Source organism: Protopterus annectens, chromosome 16.part0 (genome assembly GCF_019279795.1).
Source record: "Protopterus annectens isolate FY-2018-M chromosome 16.part0, PAN1.0, whole genome shotgun sequence".
Lineage (NCBI taxonomy): Eukaryota > Metazoa > Chordata > Ceratodontiformes > Protopteridae > Protopterus > Protopterus annectens.
Genome location: NC_056750.1, coordinates 745,565,964 through 745,580,881, shown reverse-complemented (window position 1 = coordinate 745,580,881; position 14,918 = coordinate 745,565,964). Strand labels below are relative to the sequence as shown.

Below are 14,918 nucleotides of genomic sequence, written 5' to 3'. Positions count from 1 at the left end.
CCTTACTATCCACTCATATTCTTTATTATCTAAATGATTACATAAGTCCCTCCTGATAGAGCTAACAACACATTCTATTACTCTAAACTTGAAACTGTGTGTAGAACCACAATTTAAAATATGCTTAGATAGAGCATTAGTCTCCACTCCTCCTTATACTTGATTTATGCTCTATGATGCTTCTTAAGTTTTCTAGTCGTCTTGCCGACATAGAAACAAGCGCATGCCTCACACGTTGCCAAATAGACAATGTTACTTGTCATACAAGTTGCATGGCACCGAAAAGTAAATATCTTCTTAGTGACAGGATGAATAAAACTACTACCACATTCTGAAGAATCAGCTTTCTGTTTGTATATATCACTACAGCAACTACAATTATAACAACTAAAGGTACCATTACCTAGTCCATTAAGGGAAGTAGCATTCACATATTCAAAATCTTTGTAAGCTAGAACATTCTTAATAGTTCTCATATTTCTGTATGTGAACAAAGGAACTTCACCTACAACTATTCTAATATCTTCCTGAGCTAATAGCACCTTCCAGTATTTCCTTATTATAGTTCTAACTGCATATGAAAGAGAATTGTAAGACATAATAAATCTTACATTAACCCTGTTATTTAATTTGTCCATTGGGGCAACAACATCTGTACTTGTATTCAAAAATACAGATGAGTACATGGAATACCTATTAGATACTACATGTTCTCTAGCTTCTACCAGCATACCTTCTGGATAGCCACTTCTTCTAAAGTCTCCACATGCCTCATCAATTTGTTGTAAACACTTGACGTTGTCAGTGTTTAACCTACTAACTCTTGCCAGTTGCCCCCTTACTATACCCCTAAAAATATGGGGTGCATGCATACTAGACGTATGGAAGTATCTTCCTGATGAAACTTCCTTCTTAAAAACAGAAGTGTTAATAACATTGTTCTCCTTAGTTAAAGAAATATCCAGAAAATTGACGAATGTCTTAGAATAATCAGCCTTAAAGTGTAGAAAGGAAGTAGTATTATTCAAATATATAATATAGTCTTGTAACTCACTGGATGTTCCTTTCCATAAAAGAAAGCAATCATCTGCGAATCTCTGATATAAAACTATATTCTCATTCAAAAAGTTAGTTCCATTACCAACATAAGATTTCTCCCATTCATAGAGAACAATGTTTGCATATGTATTTGCTACCGGGGTTCCCATAGCCACCCCCGTTTGCTGCAAATAATATTCCTTATTGAATATAAAGATATTATTTTTTAAAACTATATCCAACAGCATGCAAATGTTCTCTGTGTGCCTAACAGTAAAAGTGGAAGAGTGACTTAAAAATTCCCTTATTGAATTGATGCCATATTCATTTGGTATGACAGTAAATAATGAAGTAATATCTAACGCAACCATGTATATATTCTGACAATCCATGTTAGATTGCTTAACTTTTAAATACCATGTTCTAAGTTTAATAAGAAAATCAGTGCTGTCTTTAAGGACAGTTTCACATTTACCCAAAAGTGGTTGTAACTGCCTCTGTAAGTACAAAGAGATAGGTTCTGTTATCCAACCATTTCCTGAGACAATAGGTCTCATAGGGCGATTTTCACATGATTTATGCACTTCGAATGCCATATAGTTGGGGAATGATAGGACTAGAAACATTGAAAAAATGAAAAAGATCCAAAGAGATGTCACCTGACAACTGTAAGTCATATATACACATGTTATCATAACAAATACACTTTTTTACATCAGCATATTGTATCAGTTTGTATGCAGTAGCATCCCCAATCAAAGATAATACTGAGCTTATATATTTGTTCCTATCCATTAGAACTATGGAGCCCCCTTTATCAGCCTGCTTTATTACCACATTAGGTTCACTTTTTAATTCAGACAATGCTTTGTATTCATCATAAGAGAGATTGTAACGTCCATTAGCTTTTCTATTACTATATACATGTCTTATTTCAGTTTCACATAAGTCATTAAATGCCAGTAAAACTGGAGCATACACTGGTACAAACGCATACGTCTTTTACAAGCAGTGGAGTCATAAGTATCACTTTTAAACATCACTTTTAGAGCTACAGATCTAATAAACAATTTTAAATCAGTTATAACTTTTACCATGTCTTCCACACTTGTAGGTATAAAATTCATACCTTTGCTCAAAAGAGAATAATGATGGTCATTCACAACAAAGGAAGATAGATTTACTATGCCTGCTACTGCCTTCTGGCTAATTTCAGTTGCTTTGGGGGCTCTCATTCTTCCGTTTATTGTCCTGCATTACCATATTGTTCCTATGTTTACTTCTTCCCCTCGACGTTGACCTCGAGCTGTTTGAGCGTTCTTTGATACGTTCCACTTGCTGCAGTTGAAAAGGTTTAAAGAAATTATTTAAAGTTTGTTGTGAAGATCGTAAAGACAACCCAGGCCCACCTTCATTAGTAGCTGTTGAAGTAGTGGATGTAGAAGCAGATTCAGTAACTGCACAAGCCACAGTGCTACTTAGAGCTGCCGCGCCCTCAGTGATGTCATCGCTATGTGAAGTGGATAGCAGTTCTGGCTCCAAGTTCAAAGCATTAGTTGTTAACAGGGGAAACTCATCTAGGGAATTTAAAGGTGTAGTATATGTTTTCTGCTTCATTGTTGTAGGTACACATTCACTATTAAAGTTGTTAGGTTTATTCACTTGTGGAACAGTTCTTTCAACTTTAGGCCATGAGAAAATATTACCTGATTGGTAATCTCCCATGTCACGTACAAGTTTTCTTTTTTTCACAGTTTCTAGTCGATCATCCATGGTGGCTAGCCTATCCAACATGGACTGGTAAACAGTTTGCATAGATGAAAAACATGACAAAGATAAGAGTTCATCTTCCAGTGTGAGAATTTCTTTTTTCATTTCATTCTCAATGTCACTAAAGAACTTATACATAAGTACCATGTAGTCATGACTTAACTTCAAATTTAAGCACTGCCACTGCTTTAACAGTTCAGAATATGTATTTCCATATGAGGGCATTTTTAATACCCTCAAACCACGTGGTGCAATACCTTTTTCCAGATAAGCATCAAAGCTAAAACGTTGCCATTGCAAACGCTTATAGGTACCAACCTTCCTTTCCAATATTTGTACTTTATGTTCAAAGTCCAACGCATTAGTAGATGAAATAGTGGTAGTCTTGTGTTGAAGTACAGGAATCTCTGTTGTAACAAGTAACAAAGGATTAATCTCTTTTTCAAAGAGATGCTTTAAACAATTTCTAGACTCCATCTTTGGCTGCTACAGGCTGAAGAACCCAACTTGCAGTATAAAGCACCAAAGGAACACCAAGTATATAATGCTGCAGAGTCAAAGGTACAAAGCACAACGAGAAAGTTGAGGTAAAAAACACACCTTTATCAAACACAGTTAGGTACAAGACCCTTTCTCAATGATAGACACAGGTACATTAAAATCAGACATTAAATACACGCCCAACACATCACGTGACCCGCCGCCATGGTCATGTGACTAATGCATTAAATGTAATTATTTTAATGCATTAGTCACATGACCATGGCTGCGGGTCACGTGATGTGTTGGGCGTGTATTTAATGTCTGATTTTAATGTACCTGTGTCTATCATTGAGAAAGGGTCTTGTACCTGAAAGCTTTGTGTTTGATAAAGGTGTGTTTTTTACCTCAACTTTCTCGTTGTGATTTGTACCTTTGACTCTGCAGCAGTATATACTTGACATACTGATGTATGACAGCGAAAGCAGCCCCTAACATTTTGTTAGTTTTGTCAGGTAAAATTTCCCCCATTTGTGTATACCAGTGATGTAGAATATGTGGGAAAAACAGACTGGAAGGTGTTTGCATAGCTTATAGTAGTGTGCTAGGCTGTTCCATGTGTAATTGGCTGATTCTGATACATTTTACCTGCCAGTTATGCTCGATTGCCTTCCTACTGGTGTTTTCCCTTCCTATTGCCTTCCAGTTTAAGCCCTGAGGCATACTGAGCAAACCCAGTGCTCAGATGTGAACACAGTTGCTATTTCCTTTTTTTTTTTTTTTTTTTAAACCCTGTACGCAGCGCGCACACCCATTTAGGCAATATAAACACTGCTAGACACCCTCAGGCACACCCCCTTCCTTAGCTGTGCTTAGCTTAGGGCAAACATGGGCCACACAGCTCCAATAAGCTTACAGCATACATGACACTCCTCCTTATGAGGTCAACCACCTCTTAGACTTATACAATGATGTTGCTGCACCTACACAGTTGGGTGCAAGCTAACACTGAGAGAAAATCTGTGATTCAGTATCAGTCCCCTCATTTGCATAAAACAGAATGCTAATTCATAGTTACCACGCTCACACACAGCCTTTCCCCCTTAGGAACCACTATTCCCTGTTATTGTTGTCTTATGTATGCCATTGTCTATTATGGCAAAATGCTGATTTGTGTTTAAAAGCTTATTTCCAATTTTGTTTTCTTATTTTTGGCCCAATCCTGTTTGCACACCGTTGCTCTATGCTTAAAAGGCTGAAATCGGCCAAAAAAAAAAGTTATTTTTTATAATTTTGCAACTATTTATCAAGCCATTGTCCATATATTTGGCCACTGGGATGCCTACTCCATTGAATACATGCTTTCTTTAGAGCTCTCATGCCTCCGTTTTGTAATTTGCAGAAATTTATTCGGCTAGTAACCAAATACATTTCTGCAGGTTACACTATTCCTGCACAGACCCCTGCCTGCTTCCTGGATCGCTAATTCACCTCATTTGCATGGTTTTCACCAGCAAATGAGGTAATAAGCATATGGCAGTGGTGTCTGTGAGGGAATAGTGTAGGTGCGCTCGTGCACATCTCGGGGGCTCATTCCTGGATCGCTCGGTGGCCATATTACGTGTAGCAGCTCTTGCACTATTCAGGCACTCCATGCAGAGCTTGCTGAATCCGGTCATTAGTGTCTATTTTAAGTTTTTAAATCAACTGTACCTTTTCCTAAGCAGAGCTTTTTATGGTTCAACAATGAAATGCTGATTTCCTAAAGGTCAGCATTCCAAAAAATCAAACAAACAAACAAACAAAAAAGCCAGAGATCCAAAAGGATAAATAATTCCCTTTTATTTTTCTTGTTTTCTTGCAGGGGGCAAAACCCCTCCCTCCAAACCTATATATCCCAACTTCATGGTTACACTAACTCTAAGTCTCCCTAAATAAGTGAATTATTGTCAGTGTACAATTAGAAATTATACCAGCAATGATTTCCTATGGGAAAAAGCATTGTTATTTATGCTGTTCTTTTTTTTCTGAGTGCTACTGACACTCGAGCATTTTCATCTCAAGCATGTATAGTGAGGCCTTTTTTTAATAAATTATACAGTCCAATTGACTCACATTTATATAATGTATAATTCTGAGCAAAGCACTTATGTATTTTTTTTGTTTATTGTTATATGTATGTGTACACATGCGCTTATATATTAACTCTGTGGCAGGATACAATTTCTGTTGGATTGCAGAAGTGCACACAACTTTTGTACAAAATTTACAAAACAAACTCTCAAGTGAATTATTTCTTTGTTCATACACAAGACTGAATGTGCACAATGCCAATACTCAGCAACTGCTACTTGGCAATTGTGTCTAAACTTAGCTTTCGGATTACAACAAAGTTTGGGAAAATGCATCTGCTAAGTTTATCCACAAGGGGGCCTTATTTGCTTGCATATAACTCTTGCATTTCCATTCAGTAAAGAATAGTCTCACAGATGGTCCTCTGTGTCTCTGTAGTTTTGAGTCAATTGATTTTTACAAACAAAGGCATCAAAGTAAACACATCAATAACTGAAAAAAAAAAAAGGCAGCGACACAGATAAATAACGGGAAGTAGCTAGACAAGAGAAATCATTCAGGACGAAATGGTAGCTGCTGTTGTAAATGACCCAAGAACATTCCCTAAAAGGTTGTGGATTCATTCAGTACATTTCAGTTAGGCAACACCTTTGTCATAGTCTGGTTTACCGATGAATGCAAAAGTGCATGCATTTTAATTACGTGTCTGTCCATAAGAGAGAGAGAGAGAGACAGAAAAAGAATTTGCCTTAGATGCTGTTTCTTTTATAAAAACCTTGGTGTTGCATTTTTTTCTCTGACTTTATAAAGTACAAGCAGATGGTAAAATGGTAGATATTAAAAGTTTCTGATATGAATTGGCACAAGCCAAAGAATGCTGCCCTTTGCACTTTCAGCTGTGCAGGGCTTGTCTCTTTCTCAGTGTCCGATTTTGCTCAGCCAGACTCAAACTAGTGGTGCTTCTAAAGAAACAGTATTAAAACGGTCCATCAGTATGCATGTGGTGAGTTGACATGAAATAAAATGCAGGGAAGAATCATTTCACAGTACATACTTTTAACCCTGCTGTAGAGTTAAAATGTATATACATTTGTCTTTATATATTTTATTGTAGAACTGTTTTTTTTTAATTGCTCATATGCCTTTTACTTAAAAGGATTTGGCTCAGAAGGAGTCCAGGAACATTAATAATGTTGAGAACACGTTTTGCCAGATGAGACTTCAGTTTTTAAATGTCCTGCTGTGCATGTCACAGCCAGCAGTCAATCCCAAGCTGTACACAGAAGAAGTGTCCTTTGTGACTCACACTATTCCTGCAGCGGATGGACTTTGACCGCAAGCATGCTCCAAATAGGTTAGCCAATCAAAACTTTCCATGAATACAGGGTTTCATTAGCTCAGGTTTACCATGAGACAGTGTAAAAGTGTCAGGTTGTAATATTTTACTTTTACCTATTTCTTATTTATGTTCATATAAAATGTATTGCAGTGATTTCTGAAGAACAAAAATAGAGACGGTACATTTCACAAAGGCCCACTAAAGTCAAGAAAAAATAAAGGAAAAAAAATTAAAAAGTCTTGAATGACATAGGTGACAAGCAGCCTCCACATTTCACATACCCCCTGCAAAACCTAACAAAATAAAACTTACCATGAGGTCATACAACCTTAAAATGGTTTATAATTTTTTAGGAGAAATAGGACCTTATTGAAACAGGTGTTTATAAGGCATGTCTGAATACCATGACACTAAGTATTTTAGAATTGCGTTAATGCCTTTCCAAATGGAATCTCTACAAAATTCTGATTGACAAGACACAGAGGAACCACACTGCTGAACCCAAATGACCAAAATATCAAAAAGCCAAAAACTCCCAACTGTAAGCATTTTTACAGGATAAAACTTCCCTGCACCCTGATGTGGAAGACAAGCCCCCCATATCCCAAAAATACATACATAAATACCATCTCCATAGCTGCATAAATTTGAGGGGCTAAATTTCCTGAAACCACGAAATCACTGCAGGTGCACAGTAAGAAACTACACCGGCAGTATAGTCCAATGGGAAACAGTCGCTGGTGTTTTGTTCCTCAGCACCTTCTGCTTTTCTAGCACTCGATGTTCGACAAATTTAATTTCAGCTATCTGTAGATATACCTTGTGAGTGTGTACATGATTGTGGGATAAACATCATGATCCTGCAATTAAGATGAATCTGTGAGAAGCAGGAATGAGGTAATTAAGTAGTTACTACAGACTGTATAACTTTTATAATGGGATTTACCTTTTCATAGCTCCAGTCCACACAAATTCCAGCTGGGAAACAGGAGGGCTTCAGTAACTGTAGATAGGATTGTTTTCTTTTTTCTTAAATGTCTAAGACACTTTGCCTCTACTAGTTGTCCAAAAGATTTTCTCTCCACTACAGTTTTTTCTCTTTCGCCCAAAGTTCACAGTGCCTCAAATTGCTTATCCTGTACTAGGATACAGAATCAACCTGCTTGACAACTAAGGACCCCTTCCAAAATTCCTTCTGTTTCATCATACTGCCTCATATCCCTGTACCCTTTCAGTAAAGGAAGCAAGAAAGTATGTGTTCTCCTAAAACTGGCTGTAAAGCTTAAGTTTGTAACTACTACTTTCAGGTTTTCTAAAGTACGCTTCTCAACCAGGTCAGCCAGCAGCCATATACCCTCTATACCTTCTGTAACCAATTTACCTTTTGGTCCATTAGTAAAAGCTCCTTCAACTGTTATTATATCCTCCCTACATCCCATATTCTTCCATCTCCCATATATAACTAATGTAAGAATATCATTTCTGTCCACTAGGTGGCATGCACAGCCAGTCCTTCCTTCCATAAGTTTATCCCACTGGCTTATAATATAACTACATTACAAGTCTGATATCTAAACGTTTTCTCCTAATATTACTCTACTTTATTCTCCTTACTTTCACTGAAAGCACCCAGCTATCCTCCTATTGTCACTATCACTGTATCCCTTGACTCTACATTTACCCACAACTATACTTTCCTTTAATAATTAGCATTTCACTGATTGTTCCTCTTCAGCTTAGCCCTGCTCCTGTCTCTACCCATTCCGTTCGCCCTGCGGGCTCACTCCACTCCCCTACCCTACCCGCAATTCCCACCCACCCCCAGTGGTCCTACACTTATACTTCCTAAACCACACCCTCTCCCCCACCCCTCCTATCCTCAGATTCAACCAGTCTAGACAACCTAGCCACACTCCTCCTCCATCGCCTATCTCCTGACTGCAACTCTACCCAGTACATTCACCCTAAGTACTTTTCCCTTTACAATCCTTCCTTCTAAAACTTTATCCTCTACCATTTCTACTTCTCTCTTATTCCTGCCCAATCTCTTTTGCAGTTGCACAAGCAACCTTATTGAAGCTGTACAGATAATACTACTAATATGCTTACAACACATAAAGCTCTTCAAACTAAGTTAATTCTCATAGCCATACTTATACCAGTCCTCACCACTGCCTATCTCCTCACCTCCTTTGAAAAGGTGAAATATTTCCACTTCATCTACTCTCCAAAATAAACAAGCATTCAAATTTCTACACGTACCCATTTTCAAATAAATATCACATCCATTCCCTGCTACCTATTAGCCAAATACCATCGCCTCACACATATTAAATTCCATAACTCTGCTGTAAGGAAATTAAAATATCTAACTAGCTACATTTATGACCCAGTTTCTAGGCTAAAAGCTCCTACCATAAAAGATGGTGACATCCACCCCAACCCAGGCCCAAGCAATGTTTCTACAATAAATACTCACAGCACCACTCCCTCTACCCTACCTACCTTGATCAGTCTCTCCAATTCATTATTAATAGGACATCTTAATACCCGCAGTATCAACAACAAAGCTTCCCATCTCCATGCCCTTCTTGACATTCATTCCTTTGATATCTTCTGTCTTACAGAAACTTGGTTAAAACCAGGAACTAAAGACATTGAGATTTTCCCCCATGTTAAAATATATTCAGACTTGACCATAGGAAACACAAGGGTGGAGGAGTAGCCCTTCTGTTTAAAACTGGATTACAGATCTCCTCAATACCCTATACCCCCCCCCCCCAAGATAGTAAGGCAGAAGTCCTTATCTCTAGACTTCAACTCAACACCAGCAAAACCCTAAACATCACCTGTATCTACCTACCTCCTGGTAATAATAGCACTACAATAGAGGAGATTCTAAGCTGGGTATCAACTACCTATCCACAAGAAACAATTATACTAGGAGACTTTAATACCGACTGGAAGTGTGTCAATACTGACAACCCTTCCTCACATATTAATCTGCATGGATTCAGTCAAACAATCACTACCACTACTAGAAGTAACAAACCAAACAAAACAGAGAGTATCTTAGATTGGATTCTTATTAATAGACAACAAACTTATAAAGTTGGAACTTTGCCTGATTATGTAAGCGATCATACTTTAACTTACATTATAAGACAAAAAAAATGATATTCCTAACTCCCCCACATATAGGATATCATGGTCGCAGAAACACTTTAACCCTAAATTTTTCCAAAACGAACTTAATGCATGTGACTGGACCCCTCTAAAAACTCTCCCACTTGAAGAGGCTGTTAAATACTTCAACTCTAAATTCTTAATCCTAGATGAACATGCACCCAAACAGTCTATTAGATTGAAGTCTAACACAGCCCCATGGCTGTCAAAAGACACTAGACAAAAGAGGAACAAATCTTGGGCTAAGTGAAGAGATACCAGAACTATCTCTGAGCAACAAACCTTTAGACAGTTAAGAAATATTACAAAAAGAGCCATACTCACTGCAAAAAGAACTACTACTGGAAACTACAGCAAACCTACCATAATAATCCTCAAAAATTCTGGTCAAGCATAAATAGATTCTTACACCCAGGGCACTCTAGCACACCATCTCCACTAGGAGCTGATGATAATAGCCTCCAGCAAACTGCCAATGCCTTCAATACCATCTTTACTGACACCATACAATCCCTAGCCCATCAACTATCCACAGACACTAGTCTCCCTGTCTCTTTACCTGATACTCCACCAACCTTTCAACTACAACCCATCTCTACTACGTACATCCAAAAAATCATCCAAAAACATAAGCCATGTACCCCCTCTGCAGACTAGCTACCATCAGAATACTTGCAAAAAGCAGTTAAATCAGTTGCCTATCCTATATCCATCCTTATAAATAGAACCATAAATGAGGGAATCGTCCCAGACATCTGGAAAATCTCCCACATAATCCCTTTACACAAAGGTGGTATCTCTAATGATTATTCTAATTACAGACCCATAGCTCTCTTATCACCCTTAGCCAAAGTTATGGAAAAATGCATTCACCATCAGCTAATACACCACTTAATCCAACACATCATAGCTAACTGCCAACACGGCTTTAGACCATTTCATGGTACCACCACAGCTTTCCTTTCTTTCACTGACTCCATCAACTGTAACTGTAATAACAATAGCCTCTCTTCAGCACTCGTTATTGATCTGTCAAAAGCTTTTGACATGGTAAACCACCCCCTACTCATACAGACCCTTGAATCCCTCCTCTCTAGACACCAAGGCTATCCTCTGGTTCAAGTACTACCTTATCAATAGGCATCAGGCAGTTCTCTGGGAAAATAAGCTATCTTCCCACCTGCCCATCTCCCTTGGAGTCCATCAGGGCTCCATTCTAGGACCTCTTCTTTTCTCTTTGTTCATCAATGACCTCCATGTAGCAATCCCTTAAGGCACCTGTATAAAATATGCAGATGACTCTACACTCATCTGTTCTTCCAACTCTATATCTGAACTACAGTCTCTAATCCAGAAAGTATTCAGCACAGTAGAGGCTTGGTTCTTAAAAAGCTGCCTCCTTTTGAATGCCAAAAAGACCAAGCTCTTACTCTTTACACCTAACAGCAAGTCCCCCTGTATAGATTTCTCACCCAAATCCAGTAACGGCACCCTTATATCCCCAAACTCTACCACCAAACTGCTAGGAATCACAATTGACAATAACTTCACCTTTAATAACCATATTAATAACTTCATTAAAATAGTGAATAGAAAAATGGGCTCCTTATATAGAATAAAACCCTTCTTAACTCCAACATCCAGAACTACAATTGCCCACTCCCATTTAATTTCGACTCTTCTTTATGCTTCAGCCATATATCTTCTTCTTCCTTCGGCTTTTCCTGGTTAGGGGTCACCACAGTGGATCATCTCTCCGCTCATGATTGGCAGTGGAGTTTTTTATAGTGTCGAGTTGCCAGCCCGGCGCCCAACCTTCCACAGAAGGCACACACATGCACGCACTCATTCCTAGGGCCAATTTAGAGTGTCCAATCCACCTACTGCATGTCTTTGCGATGTGGGAGGAAACCAGAGCACCCGGAGGAAACCCACACGACCACAGGGAGGACATGCAGACTCCACACAGAAGGCACCCCAGCCAAGAATCGAACTGGAGAACCATAATCTCATCAAACTAGCTAACTCCATATAATAATATAGCCAGATTTGCCACTGGGAACCCATTTAGAACTCACCATTGTCAGAACCCACAGCAACTAGACTGGCTCGAACTAAAAAACATTTTGATACTCTCCAAACTTACCATTGTTCATAAGATATTTTACCAACGAAACAACACCCCAATACTTTCCAACATTATTACCCCCTATAGGAATCTCAACTCCTTACGTTCCTCTAGCAAACTTCCTGCTAGCATAAGCAAGTCAAATAACTTGGCTGGTGACTTCTTGTTCTCCAATACTGTTGGAAAACACTAGAACCTTCTACCACCTGATCTAACTTTACAACCCTCCCTGCCGCTCTTTAAACAAAGGCTCAAGAAACATCTCAAGACACACTGGTTATGCCCCTATTGCAACCCTGACTAATTCTTTGCTTTCTCTCCTGCTACTTCCATACTTCCTCCTCTCTCCAGTCAATACTTCCATACCCCTCTGGAAGTAGTAACTATTACTAGTAAATTAAATAACTTAAGACATGAATGTAAATTTGAATGTTCCGTATATTACCATAGATATCATACTGTAAAGTGACTTAACCTAGCCTGTTAGATTAGAGGTATCCAATGTAATTTTCCTCACATTAATACTCATTACTTAATATTTTAACATCCTTTCTTTGTATAATACTGCATGACATATTTGTGTGCTACTATACTGCTGTGTTACTCTTGGAGCTTTTCTCCCCGGGCCTCTACTGAAAATGGAAATATATCCAGCTGGACTAGCCCGGTTAACAAATGTAAAATAAATAAATAAACTCCATCACATGGTATTCCAGTAAAATGACATTAGCTGTCAAAGAAAGTCGCTTCACATTATCAAATCAATAATAATAACCTAAGTACCCATGAAGTGGTAAGGGACCAGGGATCACATGTTGACTGCGACCTTATCTTCAACCACCATGTGTCTACCGTTGTAAGGTAAGTTTTCCACACAGCTCATTTGATAAGTAAAGGCATTGTCTCGACAGCAAAAGAAGTTATAACCCCCCTATACTCAGCACTTATCTGGCGCATAACTGAGTATAACCTCCCATTCAGTATGTACCGTACTAAGCATCTACAGCAATTAGAGAGACCTCTGATGTTTCTAACAAAGATGATTAAGGGCCTCCAGCATGTGCCTTACATGGACCAACTAAATCCCTGTCACTATACTCCCTATCACATAGACTTCTTAGGGGAGACTTATGCCTGGCTTACAGAGCAACCCAAGGGCCATACGTAATGAACTTACTGCAAATCCATAAATCAAATGGGTCTAGGACTACCTGTTCCAAGGACTTGAATATGGCCTGGGACTTAAATAGGACATGCTGGAGGGACAGATGCATCTCCCAGCGACTGCCACATCTTTGGAACAGGCTAACAATTCATGTGAAACAAAGCACCTCAATGACACTGTTCAAGAGGAACCTGGATGAGTGCATAGGGCACTGTAAATTCTTACCAGGGATAGTGTGCACTACCCTCCTGGACATGGACAGTCATCACTAAATTCAACCTTGGGTACTGACTAGTACCTCTCCGGTATTACATTGGGTTGAAATGGCTAGGCTTCAAATGACATCTGGGCTGATAGCCTAGTAATCTCCTATGATCCTATGATATACGAGGATTGAGTGACTGTTGGTGTACAATAAAGCTGATGACATGTCACGTGTTTCTCAGGGCTAGTAGAAAAGCATATACTTGACAGCAGTTACTGGAGTAGAGTAACACTAACCAATCCTATATTTCACATACTTACAATACTTACATACTTACAACATATTAATTATTTCACAAAAAGTTCTCAATGCTGTCTTGTGGCACTGATAACAGTGTGGTCTGTGACTTTCACAGCCATTTCTTAAAGTGACAGAGAAAATTCCTAAAAGTCATAATCTTGGTACCAATGACACGGAATTCAGATTCACCTGTGTTTGTGAAGTAGAGGTGGTAATAAGCAGTAAACAGCATACTTCCTAATCGGGCTGTATTCAGTGAATTACAAGTCTTCCCAAACATGATTCAAGAATATAGGATTTTGCTTAAGAGCATAACAGACTTGCAAGACTAAATTAAAGCATCCATAAAACAGCAGGACTTGATTGCAGCAATGTTTATATATCTACTTATTTACATTCGATGACTTGATGAGGGGGGCATGTCAAAGAACCCATTTCAAATAAGAGACATCCCAGAAGCAAAACAAAGTAATACACAGAATAATTACACAGACTATAAATGAATACAATACAGCAAACAACACACAAACAAAAGTTAAGCTGAAATAAAAATAATTAAATCAAAATAATAATACTGACAAAAAGCAAGTGACTATACAATGGTGTTAAAAATGTTAAGGAATAAGGCGAGTAATGCATTCGGAAATATCTGTACACGTCACCCATAAAAAGTGAGCAATACTTATGTGGAAGAAAAAAAGCAGATGAATGAAGAATGAAACATTCAAAGAAAGCTCGACTAAGAATTCGTAATGAGTGCTGGTAGACATATGAATGGGTCAGAGTAAAGGAAGTGACATTACAAGCATGTGAGGAGAATGCTAGCAGTAATTTGAGGTATGTTTAATCCCTTTTACTTTAATCAGAAAACAGTATGTTACTGTTATTTATCATGCAATAAAATTTAAGATTGTACTGTTAAAGATGTTCTGATGCTGATGGTGCTCATGATAAACACTGGAAATATGTAAGCTTTAAATACATCAACCACCAAATATCACTCTAATAAACTGCCTTGTCTCTAAAGGCTGGGTAAAGTGGTATAACCACAGTAAAGATGTAGAAATGTGTTTCAGGTGTATAACTACCCCAAGCCACATTACATAAACCTAAGTGAAAATAAGGAAAATGTACTTAGCATTTCACAAAAGTGCTAATCAGTTCTGAATACCCACATTATTTTAGATATTTTTCAATTTATTTACATACATCTATAAAGATGCAATAAATTTGT

General features: G+C 38.2%; 1 protein-coding gene across 5 annotated transcripts in view; it reads right to left on the bottom strand.

Annotated features, from left to right (window-relative positions):
• Positions 1-14,918, bottom strand: part of ASTN2 (astrotactin 2) — a 7,150,955-nt gene that overhangs the window by 2,077,741 nt on the left and 5,058,296 nt on the right. The window contains exon 1 of one of the 5 annotated variants that reach the window (XM_044057935.1): positions 2,168-2,259. The exons of the other annotated variants lie outside the window; for them this stretch is intronic. The gene's annotated coding sequence lies outside the window, so the exon portion shown is untranslated. Of the gene's footprint in view, positions 1-2,167; positions 2,260-14,918 lie in introns of those variants that run through there. 5 annotated transcript variants of the gene reach the window in all.